Consider the following 19,102-nt stretch of genomic DNA (forward strand, 5'->3'; position numbering starts at 1 on the left):
GGGGACCCCTGGACCTGCTGAGGTTGGACCCCGGCAATTACCTTTGGCTTATAGTTCAGGGATGAATAAAATCTGATAAAGATATATACTCCCCCCTTCACTTTGATGTTGTTTGTTAGTGATTTTTTAATAATTAAAGGTATATTTATAAATTAAAAATGAAGTAGGATTTTTATTGAAAGATATAAAATTTATTTATTTATTTGTAATGTACACAACAGGCCTTTGAAATGCAAACAAACAAAATCAAGGGAACAAGGGCACTCTGCTTAGACCACAACAATACACTTTTATTTTATTTTTTTAAAAAATAATTATTGTTGCTGTAGCCGGTTTGGCTCAGTGAATAGAGCGTCGGCCTGCGGACTGAAGAGCCCCAGGTTCGATTCTGGTCAAGGGCATGTACCTGGGTTGCAGGCACATCCCCAGTAGGGGGCATGCAGGAGGCAGCTGATCTATGTTTCTCTCTCATTGATGATTCTAACTCTCTACCCCTCTCCTTTCCTCTCTGTAAAAAATCAGTAAAATATATTTTAAAAATAATCTTTATTGTTGAAAGTATTACAGATGTTCCCCTTTATTTCCTCATTGACCCCCCCTTCACTCTCCCACCCCTCCACCCCCTGGGTCTTCACCATACTATTATCTGTATCCATGGGTTATACATATAGACATATATAATCTTTGATTAATCTCTCCCTACCCACCCACCTACCTCTGCTTTCCCACTGAGATTCATCACTCTGTCCCATGCTTATATGTCTGTGGATCTATTTTGTTCATTAGACTCCAAATATGAGTGAGATCATGTGATACTTATCTTTCTCTGACTGGCTTATTTTTTTTTTAGCATAATACTCTCCAGGTCCATCCATGCTATTTCAAAGGATAAGGAATTCTTTTTAACAGCTGCATAGTATTCCATGGTGTAAATGTAACACAGCTTTTTTATTCACTCATCTACTCATGGGCACTTGGGCTGTTTCCAGATCTTAGCTATTGTAAATTGTGCTGCTATGAACATAGGGGTGCATATATTCTTTCTGATTGGTGTTTCAGGTTTCCTAGGATATATCCCTAGAAGTGGGATCACTGGGTCAAATGGAAGTTCCATTTTTAAATTTTTGAGAAACTCCATACTGTTTTTCCATAGTGGTACTAGTCTGCATTCCCACCAGCAGTGTACTAGGGTTCCATTTTCTCCACATCCTCACCAGCACTTGTCATTTGTTCATTCGTTGATGGTAGTCATTCTGATAGATGTAAGGTGATACTTCATTGTTGTTTTAATTTGCATCCCTCTGATGATTAGTGACTTTGAGCATTTTTTATATGTCTCTTGGCCATCTGCATGTCCACAACAATACACTTTTAAAGAGAACAGAGCACTCAGACACCATTTAAGAACTTAAGAGATTAGTGAGTGTCAACTGGACTGAAATATGGGAGGAGCAAAGTAGGATTTAGAGAACTGGGGAAAAATGGATTCGATGTGAAAATCTGAGAGCAGAAATACAGGGATTACCATTGGAAGAAAGTACAACTAACTTTGTTTCTTATGCTTTAGAGTTGTGAATAAACAAAGTAAATGCTTGGATGACATGCTAATGCCCGCAGATAATAAATGGAAACCTGGCCAGTAAAAATCTCAATTAATTTCTAAACTTACATACAAATACAATTTTGCTTTTCTCTGCCTTTATGTGGGTCTTCTATTAATAGGGACCTTAAGATCCAGCATGAGTGCTTTGTGTGGTTGTGAGGTTCCTTCACAAGTCTAGAGACTTTGTGTTGTGTGTGTGTGTGTGTGTGTGTGTGTGTGTGTGTGTGTTTAATAGAGTACAATGTGAAATGTCACTTCCTAAATCTGTGCAGTGCATTACCTAAAGCTAAGCAATACAACCATATGTGAAGCTCTGGAAACTCTCCAGACCTGGAAACTTTTCAGAATTTTACTCAAACTAACCCATGTTTAAAACCCTTAGGAGTGGGCCAAAGCACTGGTAAGCTTCTTCAAAGAGCAGACGATAGAGAAATAGTTGATACCAAGTTGAGCATTGGTTGGACGTTATCTATCTATCTATCTATCTATCTATCTATCTATCTATTTTTCTATCATCTATCTATCTATATTTGGATCTGTATTTATATTTCTGCATTTATCTTTACTTATTGCATCATTAGCATCAAAATATAATCTGCAATTAAGCAGATCTGTGTTATTTAAAAATCAATTTAAAATGCATTCAGAGTCATCTATTAAGGGTATGCATACAAATTAACATTATAAAATTTCCCATCTACACTAATAAAAGACAAACATGCAAATTGACCATAACTTCGTTATGCCTTAAGTCATGCCCACCAGCCAATCAGTGACTATATGCAAATTAACCCAACCAAGATGGCGGCCAGCAGCCACAGAGCAGGAGTGAGCAGGAGGCTTGGTTGCCCAGTGATGGAGGAAGCCAAGCTTCCCACCTGCCGGGGCCGGCTCTGAGCTCCACTCAAGGCAACAAAGTTTCAATTATAAAAGGTAAATAAATCCCAGAATAAAAAAAGAAAAGAAAAAAAGAAGAGGCTGGGAGCTTCCATTGCCAGGGGGCTTGACCAGCTTGAAAATGGCCCTGAGCCCCTCACCCAGACTGGCCAGACACCCCAGTGGGGAACCCCCACCCTGAAGGGGGTGTGACCAGCCTGCCAACAGCCATCAGCCCCTCACCCAGGCTGGCCAGGCACCCCAGTGGGGACCCCCACCCTGAAAGGGGTGTGACCAGCCTGCAAACACCCATCAGCCCCTCACCCAGGCTGGCCAGGCACCCCAGTGGGACCCCACCCCCCCGATCTGGGACACCCTTCAGGGCAAACCAGCTTGCCCCTACCAGTTCACCAGGCCTCTATCCTATATAATAAAAGGGTAATATGCAAATTGACCCTAACATCAGAACAACTGCAAATGACTGGTCACTGACACACACTGACCACCAGGAGGCAGATGTTCAATGCAAGAGCTGTCCCCTGGTGGTCAGTGCACTCCCACAGGGGGAGCTCTGCTCAGTCACAAGCCAGGCTGATGGCTGCCAGTACAGCGGTGGTGGTAGGAGCCTCTCCCACCTCTTCAGCAGCACTAAGGATGTCTGACTGCAGCTTAGGTCTGCTCCCTGCTGGTAAGTGGACATCCCCTGAGGGCTCCCGGGCTGCCAGATGGGTGTCTGACTGCCAGCTTGGGCCCGATCCCCCCAGGGAGCTGGTCTAAGCCAGCAGGTGGACATCCTCTGAGGGGTCCCAGCCTGCAAGAGGACATAGGCCAGGCTGAGGGACCCCCCCGAGTGCACACATTCTTGTGTACTGGGCCTCTAGTTTATATATATATATATATAATTGATATCCTTTTTTTCTTCTTCTGACTGTTTAGAAACACTGGAAAGCAAAGTTCCTAATTAATAAACATTATTTATAATATTGGTAAAATGAGATTGTTTGTTTTCACAAACGTCATATATAAGAATAACGAAGAGTTGAAATACATTTGGTAATGTCTGTTTATTTGTTGTAAATTTATATGTAGATATGTTTAAAAACTCAATGGTTATTTAAAGAATAGTGCAGCATCAGGAAGATAGTGTTTGTTTACATATAAAATTACAAATAATGTAAGACTCTTTCTGCCAGAAGATTTTGAGGTTTAAATGCAATTGCTCTCAAAAGTCAGGCTGTATTATGATGAGAATAATTATGAAAGCTATTATTACTATCCTCAGAGGTTGTTCTTGTTTTTTTTAAAGAAAAACAGTGAGCAAAAATGAAAATTGAGGATGTAATATCTTAGCATTGAATGCATAAAACTCTAAAACTGATGACTGAAAGACACATGGGAGTCTAATAGTTTGGATTTTTTTTTTGCATATTTAAAATCAGGAGAAACCAAGATGGCAGCATAGGTAAACACCGGAGTTGCCTGCCTAGAACAACCACTTCAAAAATACAACTAAAAGACGGAACGGACATCATCCAGAACCACAGGAAGGCTGGCTGAGTGGAAATTCTACAACTAGAAGGAAAGAGAAAAACATACTGAGACTCAGAGAAGGCGCAGTGTGGAAGTAAAATACTAAGTTACAGAGGCACACAAGGAGAGGTCTGGCGGCTGAGGGCGTGGTTGTCGTTTTCTATCGGAAGGAAGTCTCAGGCTCTGAGCTCCAGTTCCAGGCGAGTCTCTGGGGACCCAGACTCATATCAGAGAAGCGGGACTGTCTGGCAACGGTCAGAACTTGAGGGCAGCTTTCTGTTGGAGGGGCTTACAGCAACTGCTGAGACACTGAGAAGTGGGGCCTCTGAGAGCAGCCATACTGCTAGCCCTGCCCTGTTGATCCCGTAGGACGCACCCCGCCCAAGCCATGCAGGGAGGCTTTTGCTGGATAGCCTAAGGCAGAGGCTAGATTAGCACCTCCCTAGAGATCCAGGACCCAGGAGCCACCCAGAGGTCAGAGTGGGACCATCCAGTTTGCAGCTCCATGGAACCATAAAGGACACACTCAGGGGGCAGACTCAGTGAGCACCAAAGCCCCACTGAAGCAATCTTGCCCCAGAGGGGTGTCTCCAGCACAGAAGTTCTCCACTGCAGACACAGCTGATTCTCACAGCCAATTGGCCTGGAGGTCAATTCCTCACAGTGATACCTACAACAATCAAGGATTACTACAACAAGACTGTGCACAAAGACCACAAGGGGGTGCAGCAAGAGTGTCCTCCTCAGGTAATTCGGGAGGCTGAACCACTGGGCCCTAGAGGACACTTAGCACAGAAAACCACTTTATCAACATAGGGAAGCATAAAAAATGCGGAGACAAAGAAAAAGGAGACAAATGACAGAAATGGAGGAAAGCAAACTGCTGGATATAGAGTTCAAAACTACACTTTTAAGGTTTTTCAAGAATTTTCTAGAAACTGCCAATAAACTTAATGAGACCTACAAGAAATCTAATGAGACACTCGAGGTTGTGATAAAGGACCAACTAGAAATTAAGCATACACTGACTGAAATAAAGAATATTATACGGACTCCCAACAGCAGACTAGAGAATAGCAAGAATCAAGTCAACGATTTGAAATACGAAGAAGCAAAAAACACCCAACCGGAAAAGCAAAATGAAAAAAGAATCCAAAAATATGAAGATAGTGTAAGGAGCCTCTGGGACAGCTTCAAGAGTACCAACATCCGAATTATAGGGGTGCCAGAAGATGAGAGAGAGCAAGATATTGAAAACCTATTTGAAGAAATAATGACCGAAAACTTCCCCTACCTGATGAAAGAAATAGACTTACAAGTCCAGGAAGCGCAGAGAACCCCAAACAAAAGGAATCCAAAGAGGACCACACCAAGACACATCATAATTAAAATGCCAACAGCAAAAGACAAAGAGAGAATCTTAAAAGCAGCAAGAGAAAGACAGTCAGTTACCTACAAGGGAGTACCCATACGACTGTCAGCTGAATTCTCAACAGAGACTTTGCAGGCCAGAAGGGAGTGGCAAGAAGTATTCAAAGTGATGAATGCCAAGAACCTACAACCAAGATTACTTTATCCAGCAAAGCTATCATTCAGAATTGAAGGTCAGATAAAGAGCTTCACAGATAAGGAAAAGCTAAAGGAGTTCATCACCACCAAACCAGGATTATATGAAATGCTGAAAGGTATCCTTTAAGAAGAGGAAGAAGAAGAAAAAGGTAAAGGTACAAATTATGAACAACAAATACACATCTATCAACAAGTGAATCTGAAAATCAAGGGAATAATCTGATGAACATAATGGAATCAGGGGCATAGAAAGGGAGTGGACTGACTATTCTTGGGGGGGAAAGGAGTGAGGGAGATGCGGGAAGAGACTGGACAAAAATCATGCACCTATGAATGAGGACAGTGGGTGGGGAGTGAAGCAGGAGGGTGGGGTGGGAACTGGAAGGAGGGGAGTTATGGGGGGTAAAAAGAGGAAAAAATGTAATAATCTGAACAATAAAGATTTAATTATTCAATAAATAAATAAAATCAATCCTACACCATTGACTATGTTGGTTTAAATAATAATCTGAACTCTTCATCAGTTTTGCATATTTAATCATTCTGGAACTAAATGGAAATTTAGGAGATGCTTCAAATTTTTTCCTATTTTTGATATCCTGAAAAAGAAAAATGCCTGTAATTTTTTATTACAACCATCTAAAAAGAGTGCATTCAGTGTAATAATTGTCCTGTGTATTAATAGGGTTGATTTGAAAGTAAAAAAAAAGTAATTTTATTTATTTTACTTTTATAAATTGATAAAATAAAAAATGAAACAAATATTTGTAATTCTAAACATATATTTGCTTTACTCATTATAATTTTAAAAATTCACCTTTTATTCAGAAAGGTTAAACTATTGCAGACATTACCAGGCAACAGGAAGAAACACAATGGGCACTTGGAAGAGTCAGGGAAAACCCTTTATTTTCAGTATCATTGGTGCTGTGACTCAGGAAAAACAGTTTCCCAAGTCTGAACCCCGAATGCCAGCCGTGGGGGGAGATGTCCCTCTCATCCCCTTGGTTTCTTTGTCTCCCAAATATGGAACAGGCTTCTGGACTTTTTGTGGGCTTTTGCAGCCCCTGTAATGGTTGGTTGTAAGGGGGGAAGTGAGATAGCAAGCAAGACCCCATCTGGCCCAGGCAATCAGACCAGTAACGGGGCTGTGTATGGCTTATAGTTCCTGTTAAGACAAACATTCAGAGAAACAGGTTTTGCAAGACTATCTAGGACACAAGGGGAAAGGAGGTTGGGGCTAGCAAGCATATGCATCAGAATGCAGATTGGGGGCTTGGGGGCTCGGGCTCCCTTCACAAAACTAAGTATTTTAAAATTACAAATAGAAATTATTTTATTAAAAATACATCAAAATAAAAAGCTTCTGCACAGCAAAAGAAACCATCAACAAAACAACAAGAAAGCCCACTGCATGGGAGAACATAGTTGCCAATGTTATCATCAATAAAGGTTTAATCTCCAACACTTATAGGGAACTCATACAACTTAACAAAAGGAAGATAAATAATCCAATCAAAAAATGGGCAAAGGACCTAAATAGACACCTTTCAAAAGAGGACATTCAGAAAGCCAAGAGACATATGAAAGCATGCTCAAAGTCATTAATCATCCGAGAGATGCAAATCAAAAGAACAATGAGGTGCCATTTCACACCTGTCAGAATGGCTATCATCAACAAATCAACAAATGACAAGTGCTGGAGAAGATGTGGAGAAAAAGGAACCCTCATGCACTGCTGGTGGGAATGCAGACTGGTGCAGCCACTATGGAAGACAGTATGGAGTTTCCTCAAAAAACTGAAAATGGAACTCCCATTTGACCCAGTGATCCCACTTTTAGGAATTTATCCCAAGAAAACAGAAACACCAATCAGAAAGGATATATGCATCCCTATGTTCATAGCAGCACAATTTACCATAGCTAAGATTTGGAAACAGCCTAAGTGCCCATCAGCAGATGAATGGATTAGAAAACTGTGGTACATCTACACGATGGAATACTATGCTGCTGTAAAAAGGAAGGAACGCTTACCATTTGCAACGTCATGGATTGAACTGGAGAGCATTATGCTAAGTGAAATAAGCCAGTCAGAGAAAGAAAAATACCACATGATCTCACTCATTTATGGATAATAAAGACCATAATAAACTTATGAACAATAATATATACAGAGGCAGAGCAGTACCAAACAGACTGTCAAACTACAGCAAGAAGGTTGGGGAGAGTTGGGGGGGGAAGTAAGAGATCAACCGAAGGACTTGTATGCATGCATATAAGCATAACCAATGGACACAAGTCATTGGGGGGTAGGGGAGGCCAGGGGAAGATCAAGGGGGGGAAACAGGAGACATATGTAAAAAAAAATAGAGATTTATTAAAGTAAAACTCAATTCTCAGTGATGTTTAATTTAACTAACTATAATCCACTCTCAAATATAGAGAAAATTAAAAATAACACAATGTGACATGCTTTCATTTACCACAATGTCTTGCTGAGAATCTGGCTTGCCAGTGTGTCATGTTGAAAAAAAAAAGTTGAATATGATAAAGTTAACTTTTACTAAACTAAGTGAAACACATACAGAAGTGTTTAGCATTCCAGGAGATGGGCTGTAACAGATGCTTTACAAAATTATGCGTTTGGACGCATTTCAAAATTCATCAAAACACTGTAAGCTCTTCACTAAATCTTAAGTTTGACATTTCAGGAAGCCAAGCCTTTGTCAATAAAATTAGTTTAGTGCAAACATTAAAACTTTGTTGTGTTTATCATAGAGCAATGAATATTAACAGATTTTTAATTAGCATTCAAAACCTAAATTCATTATTAGTTAATGATTTCTTTCATATAGCATGAGAAAGCACATTTTACTCCTTAAATCCAAAGGGGGAAAATTTGCATTGCACTTAATATGAAAATCGATCCTGCAGAAAATCTTATAAGACAAATAAGTTAACAGGGTTTAGAATAATGATGCTAAGAGTTCGTTTGCGCATATACAGTGTTCCCCAGTATATGAGTATAATCACAGCTATATTTCACATCATAGCATGCAGTAATTATGTTCTCAGATGAGAGCTTTTCAATAGAAAATGTGCAATGGATTTATTTTGTACCTGATTTGGAAATGATTAAGGGCTCATCATATGGCAAGCATCTAAATCACAGCAAAAGCTGCAGTGCTGTAGAATTATTTGATTTAAATATTGTTGCCTCTGGGAGCTGTCACTATGTACAGTTAGGCAGGTGATTTCATTTTCACGATGACTTTTCCCCTGATAATCTAAGTTTTTTACATTTAAAAAAAGCAAGGAACATACTCTCCAATTCTACCTCATTTTTTAAGGCAGTTACTAATACACAGCCACTTAAGTATCATTTCTATTCAGGCCCCATATTGAGAGGAAGCATAATTTGCCACCCAAAAATATGCCTTTGGGATATTATTTTAAACTTTTTATTTTCTTTTTTAAGAAACAAGAGACTCAGAAAAAACTTTTGACCTCTTCCCAAACTGCCTAAAATAATTTAGATAGAGGATCTGCTTCAGAAATGGAGCTAGCATCATTGATAATTATAGTTTAACTAGTGGCCCAGTGCACTAAATTCATGCACATTAAAAGGTAATTAATTAGAGGCAATATTGTAATATAGCTATTTGCACTTTCTCTATAATAGAAGTGTCAGAGATGAAAGGAAATAAGTAAAATGTATATGAAAATAATATATAAGTTTATTAATAAATGAACAATAACAACAACAAAGACATGATATAAAAACAAGAAAACATAATATAAAAACAACATTGATGGAAACAATGACTGATAAAGTGAGTAAACTTATTCTAATATCTCCCTGTACACCACATTAAGAGTGAAATCACTTTCAGAGTGCTTGACTAATTTCCCTTGTGATGAAATATTTACAACTTTAACTTTAACGTCACATGCTCTTCAAACTCGAGAGAAAGCAACATATAACTGACCATGTGTGAAAACAGGTTCAGGTAGGAATATTCCTACTCTGTCTAGACTTTGTCCTTGTGATTTATTAATAGCCATTGCAAATGCTGGCATCAAGGGAAATTGTTGTCTAATTAATTTAAGTGGGAGGCCAGTGTCAGATGGAGACAAATCAATTCTTGGAATCAGAACAGCCTCTCCCTCTGCAGATCCTTTTAATACTCCATCTTTGATAATGTTAGGTCATAATCTTTTGATAATAAATCTAGTACCATTGCACATACCCCATTTACTATTAAGATTTATTATTAACATGATCATTGCACCCACTTTCAATTTTAATTTATGACATCGCATTCCCGAAGGAGTAATACTATTAAGAAATTAGATGGGAAAATTTTCCTTTTCAGTGTTATCTGTTGATTCGATGGAATCATCACTCAAATATGTGTGAAAATCTCCATTGAGTATATCCAAAATTTCTTCATTTAATTTTTGAACGTGCTCATTTTTTGGACAAGGAATTGCATGTTTATATATATTTTAATATTATCTATAGATATACTATTTCCAAAGGTAGCTTCAATAATAGATCCATTACAAATCATCTCACAGGGTATTTCAATAATATCCATTCCTAAATAAAAACTGTTTCAAGTTTTCCATCTCCAAGTTTTACTAATCATTCAGTATAAGCAGATTCCTCTGCTCTCATATTTGTTTTAAGAGACAACTTTCTGAAACATCCCCAAACATTACAGTACTTTAAGCTTATTTGTACTATGGCTGATCACATAGCATGTGGTACAACACTGAGACATTGTGGAAAATCCACTCTGAGAAGGAGAACTTTCCCACCAAGTGCAACATTCAAATTCATAATTTCTCTTAGTAATATGTCTATTGTATTTATAGTATGACTGGATGCCATGGTGCATTCATCAATAATGAATGCTATGATGTGAAATATAGCTGTTATTATACTAATATACTGGGGAACACTGTATATGAGCAAACGAACTCTTAGCAGCTTCACAAAATGTATCATAGAGCACACCTCCTACAGTTTTCCATGAAATTTTACTGTCAGAATCTTCATTTATCATTATTTTTAAAAAATATGCCGTGTATTCTGGAAAATGTATATCATTTGGACAAACTTTACCTTTGTTATAACATCAAGTAAATGTTCCAGCAGATGTTTTTTTCATCGGAGAAATTTACTGATAGACAAAATTCACATTGAACAATCATTCCACCACAATTATGTTCAAAAATTGCATCCTCATGTACTCCATTTTCACTGAGAAGGCAGTTCCTACCAGTATTGGTAGTACTTGTTGATGACTGTTCCCTAGACATATTCTGTTGACACTACTGCTTTCCTTCAACTTCAGAAGCACGTTGTTCTTCAGACATTTTCTGTCAATGACGCCGGTTTGTTTTCTTTTAGCTGCAGAGCTACATTGTGCCAATAGTTGCTCTTCAGATACATTCTGTCGCTGATGCCGTCTTCTTTCGGCTTCAGAGGTACGTTGTGCCAATAGTTGATCATCAGACATATTCTGTTGACAATGACACTTTCTTTTGGCTGAAGAGATACCTTGTGCCAATAGTTGGCCTTCAGATACATTGTGTACCAACAATGGCTTCTTTTGGCTTCAGAGGTACTTTGTGCCAATAGTTGGTCTTCAGACATATCCCCACCTCCCTGCTGTCAAGGTCTGGGGTGTGGGTGAATGGATTCCTGGTTGTCAGGCTGCTAATAGCAAGCTGACCAACGGCTAATTCTGTGAAGGATGGGGCTCCCGCTGCCCTGCTGGGTCCTGGGTGAAGGTGCTGTGCTGTGTGGGTCCAGGGTGTGTGTAGCAGGATCCTTCCTCCCTCTTATCAGAGTCTGGAGTGCGCCGTGGGACCCAGGGTCAAGTCCCCGCACACCTGTGCATGCCTCAAAATCACTCGAGACACATACCTGGCCTGCCCCACCCGCACTGGGCAAGACTCATACCTGGCCAGCTGCACACCCATCAAGTCCCACCCCCCACAGTGTCACATAAGCACTGGACGGGGACACAGGCAGGCAGTGTCACGTCCCAGGTCAGGGACACAGGCAGGCAGTGTCACGTCCCAGGTTAGGGATAAGCAGGCAGCTTTACCTTAGCGCTGACCAGGGACGCACTCAGGCAGCGTCATATTAGCGCTGGGCAGGCCTGCACACACCTCTGCCTGTGGCTGCCTCAGCGCAGTGGGCCTGTGTGTGTCTCTGCTGGTGGCCACCTCCACTGGTGCCTGCCCTGGGCCAGGCGGCCTCTGGGCAGGGCAGCGTGGCAGGCCTGTGCATGCCTCCGCTGGTGCCTGACCTGGGCTAGGCAGAGGCCCTCCTGGTGATGACAATCCCCGCCCCACCTCTCCTGCTGTGCATGCCTCCTGCTAAGTGGTCATGATGTTATGGCATCCTGGCTAATTAGCATATTCCTCTGTTATTGTATAGGATATGAACAAGGTGTGATAGACAGGTAGACAGGGAGGAACCTAGCAAGGCCAATTTGATTAAAGCCCTCTCTATGTTCGATAGTTAAAGATGGTCCAGTGACCATTTATTTACCAGCCATTTGCTTTTCTTTATCTCCATGTGAATTGCCTTCCCACCCTTTGAAGTTCCAAACCATACCTGTCCCACTACTTGCTATACTAGTATAAGCCTCATCTGTTTGATATGTCCTTGGGTCCATATTATTATGGAATCCCAGCATGTACATACACAATTAAATTTGGTCATTTTTTCCTGCTAATCTATCTCATGTAAATTTGATTAGTAGACCAGCCAGAAGCACTTAGAAAAGAGGGGAAAATTATTTTTCCACCCCACACTGTCCACCTGATGAGAAGATGGTAATAAGAAATAAGCAGGCAAACTGTGCAGTAGGAGAACTTGATGAAACATGAGTCCAGAGAACTGAATAACTTGAGAATCGCCTAATCAGTTCCTAAAAAATAAACACTAATCACAGTGTTGCAAATAGCTGTAGTTCCATCAAAAGCGCAGAAGAAATCAGACAGAAATACTAATTCAGTTAGGATACTGAGAAACAAAATGTGTCTCATATCAAGAACCATGGAAAAGTAAAATTGGAAAAATTGTACATATAATTAAGGTTAGGTAAACTTTATATAGATATGAAATGTGGAAAAAGTCATTTTATTTACTAATATTTAGCCACATTTATTAATAATTAGTATACATGGGTTAAAATTGCTAACAACTATGTGGAGTAAGAGCCAGATGAGGCAGTCCTAACTAGTAGGCCAACCATTTAAAATAAACTATAATAGTATTCTCAAACTTCAGTATGTTAATTGTTTTTGCATAACAATGACCACATCAAGCTTACACTAGGTTATAGGGACAGAGAAACCAAAAGAAATGTAGTTTTGAAAAGGTAGCTATTATGCAGAAACAACTAAGACTGAAAATCTATTTCATTTGTTTCTAATAATATTTCTTGGAAGATTAATAGTTTAATTCTTTTAATTTTTTTACTTGCTTTCAATGTCCTACATTATCTTTCTTATCTTAAAGTAACTAAGTAAAAGCTACTATTTTATTTTATTTTTATTATTTTAAATAAATCTTTATTGTTGAAAGTGTTACATATATCCCCTCTCCCTTTGACCCCCTCCAGCCTGCCCCTGCCCCCCTTCTCTGTGCCAGTCCTTCACTGCCTCATTATCTGTGTCCATGGGTTAGGCATACATGCATACAAGTTCTTTGGTTGACCACATCTCTCCCACCCACCCTCCCTCGCCATCCCTCCTAGATTCCACACTCTGTTCAATGCTTTAATATCTCTGGGTATATTTTGTTCAACAGTTTATTTTGTTCATTAAATTCCACATATGAGTAAGATAATCTGATACTTGTCTTTCTCTGACTGGCTTATTTCACTTAGCATGCTATTCTCCAGGTCCCTCCATGCTGCACAGTATTCCATGGTTTAAATGTACCATAGCTTTTTTATTCAGTCATCTACTGATGGGCACATGGACTATTTCCAGATATTAGCTATTGTAAATTATGCTGCTATGAACATAGGGGTGAATACATTCTTTCTGATTGGTGTTTTGGGTTTCTTAGGATATATTCCTAGAAGTGGGATCACTGGGTCAAATGTCAGTGCCATATTTTACTATTTTAGGAAACTCCATACTGTTTTCCATAATGTCTGCACCAGTCTGCATTCCCACCAGCATTGTACTAGGGTTCCCTTTTCTCAACATCCTTGCCAGCAATTGTCAATCATTGATTTGTTGATGGTAGCCATTCTGACAGGTGTGAAGTGATACTTCATTGTCGTTTTAATTTGCATCTCTCTGATGATCAGTGACTTTGAGCATTTTTTGATATGTGTCTTGGCCATCTATATGTCCACATTGGAGAAGTATCTATTTAGGTATTTTGCCCATTTTTCAATGGGATTATTTGTCTTCCTTTTGTTAAGTTGTATGAGCTCCTTGTATATTTTGAATATTAACCCTTTATCAGATATAATCAGCTGTTCTCAACCTGTTGGTCTTGCCCCCTTTGGCGGTCGAATGACCCTTTCACAGGGGTCGCCTAAGACCATCCTGCATATCAGATATTTACATTATGATTCATAACAGTAGCAACATTACAGTTATGAAGTAGCAGCGAAAATAATTTTATGGTTGGGTCACAACATGAGGAACTGTATTTAAAGGGCCAGAAGGTTGAGAACCACTGAGATATATCATTGCCAAATATGTTCTCGCATACAGTGCAATTTTTTTTTCATTTTGTTGATGGATTCTTTTGCTGTGCAGAAGTGTTTTTTTGGGTTTTTTTTTTTTTGTGTGTGTGTGTGTGTGTGTGTGTGTGTGTTTATGTAGTCCCATTTATTTTCTCCTTAGTTTCCTTTGCCCTAGGTCAGGAGATGTATCTGTAAATATATTGTTATGAGACACACCTGAGATTTTGCTGCCATAGTTTCTTCTAGGATTTTTATGGTTTCCTGATTTGCATTTAAGTCTTTTATCCATTTTGAGTTTATTTTTGTGTATGATGTAAGTTGGTGGTCTAGGTTCATTTTTTGCATATATCTGTGAAATTTTTCCCAACACCATTTATTGAAGAGACTGTCTTGACTGCAATGTATGCTCTTGCCTCCTTTGTCAAATATTAATTGAGTATAATGGCTTGGGTTGATTTCTGGGGTCTCTGCTCTGTTCCATTAACCTAAATGCCTGTTCCTGTGCCAGTATCAGGCTGTTTTGGTTATGGTGGCTTTGTAGTATAACTTGAAATCTGCTCTTGTGATTCCTCCAAGTTTGTTCTACTTTCTCAAGATTGCTGCAGCTATTCAAGGTCTTTTTTTGGTTCCCTGTAAATTTTTGGAGTATTTGTTCTAGATCTGTGAAATATGCTGTTGGTATTTTAATAGGGATTGCATTGAATCTGTAGATTGCCTTGGGTAATATGGATATTTTAATGATGTTGATTCTGCCAATCCATGAACACAGTGTATTCTTCCCCTTGTTTATATCTTCTTGTATTTATTTTTTCAACATACTGTAGTTTTCTGAGTATAGGACTTTTGCCTCCTTGGTTACGTTTATTCCTAAGTATCTTAAATTGTTGTTGTTGTTGCAATGGTAAATCAGATTGTTTAATTTCTCTTTCTGGGAATTCATTATTGGTGTATAAAAATGCCATAGATTTCTTGGTGTTAATTTTGTATCCTGCTGTACTGCCAAATTCATTAATTAGGTCTAGTAGTTTTTTGGTGGAGTCTTTAGGGTTCTCTATGTACAATATCATGTCATCTGTGAATGAGAGTTTTACTTACTGCTTTCCAATTTGGATGGCTTTTATTTTTTCTTTTTTCTGATCACTGTGGCTAGGACTTCTAGTACTATTTTGAATAGGAGTAGTGAAAGTGGATATCACTGCCTTGTTCCTGTTCTTAGGGGAAATGTTTTAGTTTTTGCCCATTGAATATGATGTTTGCTGTAATTCTGTCATATATGGCCTTCATCATGTTGAGCTACGTTCTCTCTATTCCCACTTTGCTGAGATTTTTTTAAATCAAAATATGGTTGTTTGAATTTCTCCAATGCTTATTCTGCATCTGTTGATATGACCATGTGATTTTTGCCTTTCAATTTATTTATGTGATGTATCACATTTATTGATGTGCAAATATTGTACTGGCCTTGCATCTCTAGAGTAAATTCTATTTGGTTATACTGTATGATCTTTTTAGTATATTGCGGGATCTAATTTGATAATATTTTGTTGAGGACTTTAGCATCTATGTTCATTAGAGATACTGGCCTGTAATTATCTTTCTTTTTAGTGTCTTTATATGGTTTTAGAATTAGGATAATGCTAGCCTCATAAAAAGAGCTTGGAAGTGTTCCTTCCTCTTTGAATGTTTGGTAAAACTTGCCAGTGAAGCCATCGGGACCCAGGTTTTTGTTCCCTGGAGTTTTGTTTGTTTGTTTGTTTGTCTGTTTTTTAGTATTGCTTCTATTATTCAGTTGTTATTGGCCTATTCATGTTTTCAAATTCTTCCTGATTCAGTATTGGGATATTGTATTTTTGTAGGAATTTGTCCATTTCATCCACATTGTCCAGCTTGTTGTTATTTGGTGGTTCATAGTATTAGCTTATAATCCTTTTTATTTCTGTGGTGTCATGGTTACTTCTCTGCTTTTGTTACTGATTTTATTTATGTGGGTCCTCTCCCTTTCTTTCTTGATGAATCTGGCTAACAGTTCTTCAATCTTGCTTATCCTTTCAAAGAAGCAGCTCTTGGTTTCATTGATTTTTTTTAGGGTTGTTTTTTTTTTTGTCTTTATGTCATTTATTTCTGCTCTAATCATTATCATTTCCTTCCTTCTACTTTGGGCTTTTCTTGTTATTCTCTTTCTAGTTTGTTAAGTTGTATGGATAAAGAGTTTATTAGTAATTTTGTTTCCTTTTTTGAGGTATGCCTGTAGTACTATGAACTTCCCTCTCAGGAATGCTTTTGCTGTGCCCCAGAGATTTGGGGTTGTGTGTTCCTTTTAATTTTTTTCCAGGAAGTTTTTGATTTTTTCTTGATATCATTGATGACCCATTTATTGTTTAATAACATGTTATTTAGCCTCCATTGTATTTGAATGTGTTTGGGTGTTTTTACTGGAGTTGATTCCTAATTTCATTTCACTGTGATCTGAGAGGATGCTTAATATGTTTTCAGTCTTCTTGAACTTGTAGAGATTTGTTTTGTGCCCTAATATATAGTCTATGTGAGAAGAATGTATATAATACAGCTTTGGGGTAAAATGTTCTACAATTGTCAATGAAATACATCTGATCCTGTTTAGATTCACTGTTTCCTTGTTAATTTTTGTCTGGAAGTTCTATCCAGTGAATTCATCAGGGTTTTAAAAGTCCCCTACTAGTACTGTATTGTTTTTTAATCTCTCCCTTAAAGTCCTCAAGAAGTTTTTTAAAAAATATATTTAGGTGCTCCTAAATTGGGTGCATATATGTTTACCAGGGTTATATCCTCTTTTGGGATCAATCAATTTAGTATTATGTAGTGACCTTTGTTGTCTCTTGAGATGGCTTTCATTTTGCTGTCTATTTTGTCATATCTGAGTATTACTACCCCAGCTTTTTTTGCTTTCCATTTTCATGGAAATTTTTTTCCCATCCCTTCACTCTCATACTGTGTGTGCCTTTTGTTCTGAGGTTGGTCTCTTGTAGACAGCATGTAGTTGGGTCAAGTCTTTGTATCCATTAAGTGACCCTATGCCTTTTGATTGTAACAATTAATTCATTTACATTTAAGGTTATTATTGATAGGTGCTTATTTATTGCCATTTTAATTCTGTATACCAAGGTTTCTCTCTCTATTTTTTCTCATTAAAGCAATCCCTTTAGCATTTTTTTTGTAATGCTGTCTTGGTGATGATGAACTCCTTCAGCCATTTTTTGTCTGGGAAGCTATTTATTTCATAGTCTATTTTGAATGCTAACCTTGCTAGATCCAGTAATCTTGTTTTCAATTACCTTGAGTACTTCATGCCATTCTCTTCTGGCCTTTAGGGTTTCTGACGAGAGATCAGGTGTCAGCCTTATGGGAGCACCTTTGTAGGTAACAGTTTGCTTTTCTCTTGTTGCCTTTAATATTCTCTCTTTGTCTTTAATTTTTGGCATTTTAATTATGATGTGGTTGTGCATGGGCCTGTTTTGGTTCTTCCTGTTTGGGGTTATCTGTGCTTCCTGAACTTGTGTGAATTTTACGTTTATCCAGTTAGGGGAGTTTGTTGCCATTATGTCTTCAAACATGTTCACAATCTTTTTCTCCCTTTCTGCTTCCTCTGGAACACCTGCTATTTGAATATTGTTACTTTTCATGTTCCACTGCTCCGTTAGGCTGTCCTCCTGTTTTTTAATTGTTTTTTCTTTTTGTTTCTCTGATTGAGTGATTTTTCCAACCCTGTCTTCTAATTTACTGATTCTATCCTTAGCTTCCCCTAATCTGCTGTGAATTCCTTCCAATGTGTTGTTTATTTATGCTATGTCACTCTTTATTTCTGTTTTCACAGCTATTATATCTTTTCTCATGCTGTTGAGCATCTTCACCATCATTATTCTCAACTCTACATCAGTAAATTTCTTATCTCCATTTCATTTATCTCTTCTTCTGGATAATTCTCTTGTTCTTTTATTTGGGGGTTGCTTCTTTGTCTCCTCATTTTGACTGCTTGTTTGTGTTTGTGACTATGTATTAGGTAGATCCTCTATGCCTCTAAATCTCTAGTGCAGGACATTGTCAAGTGGTACTTTCTGACAAATTAGATCAGGCAAAGATTCAAAGCCTCCAGAAACCACCTCTACTTGCAGCCTGATTATATTTAGTCTTATATAGCCTTCAGACAATCATCCACAGGAGTGACAAGAGTTTTCCCAACAGGGTGCACAAATGCTTCTGGCTGGAGTCTAATTGTTATTCTCAGTCTCTAAATGGGCCTCAGAAACTCCACACCATGGGGCAAGGTGTTTTCCAATAGGGTGGGTCAACTATCTTCCCTCCAGACAAAACTGCTTAGGTAGTAATTTTCTGCATGAGAAATATGTCCTCCACAGCATGACGGAATAACAGCATGAGGGAATAACTCAGCACAGGAAACCAGGGTGTTTGCCTTCTGAGCTCTAACCCCAGAACCCCCAATCCTGGTGTCGGCTCACATAACTCCAGTTCATTCTGTCCTCCCTCTCCTTAAGCACAAGCTGTGTGGCTCTACAAGGGATTTTTTAATTGGCCCTTTAAGAGGGGGCCTGCATTTCCAGCCATCTCTTCCTTCCAGACAGTACCCCTTCTCCTTTTCAGTGCCAGATGTTATGTGGGAACTCTTCTCAGTTCTGGTGCTCTCCACTGGGCAGCCCAGCTTGGGAATTAGACCTCAGAGTTCTCAGTGACAACCCCCCACTGCTGAGATATCTCTCCGGAAATTCAGTTGCTGACTGTGGGAGCAGGGCCACCC

This window comes from Myotis daubentonii, chromosome X (genome assembly GCF_963259705.1).
Source record: "Myotis daubentonii chromosome X, mMyoDau2.1, whole genome shotgun sequence".
NCBI classification, from domain to species: Eukaryota; Metazoa; Chordata; class Mammalia; order Chiroptera; family Vespertilionidae; genus Myotis; species Myotis daubentonii.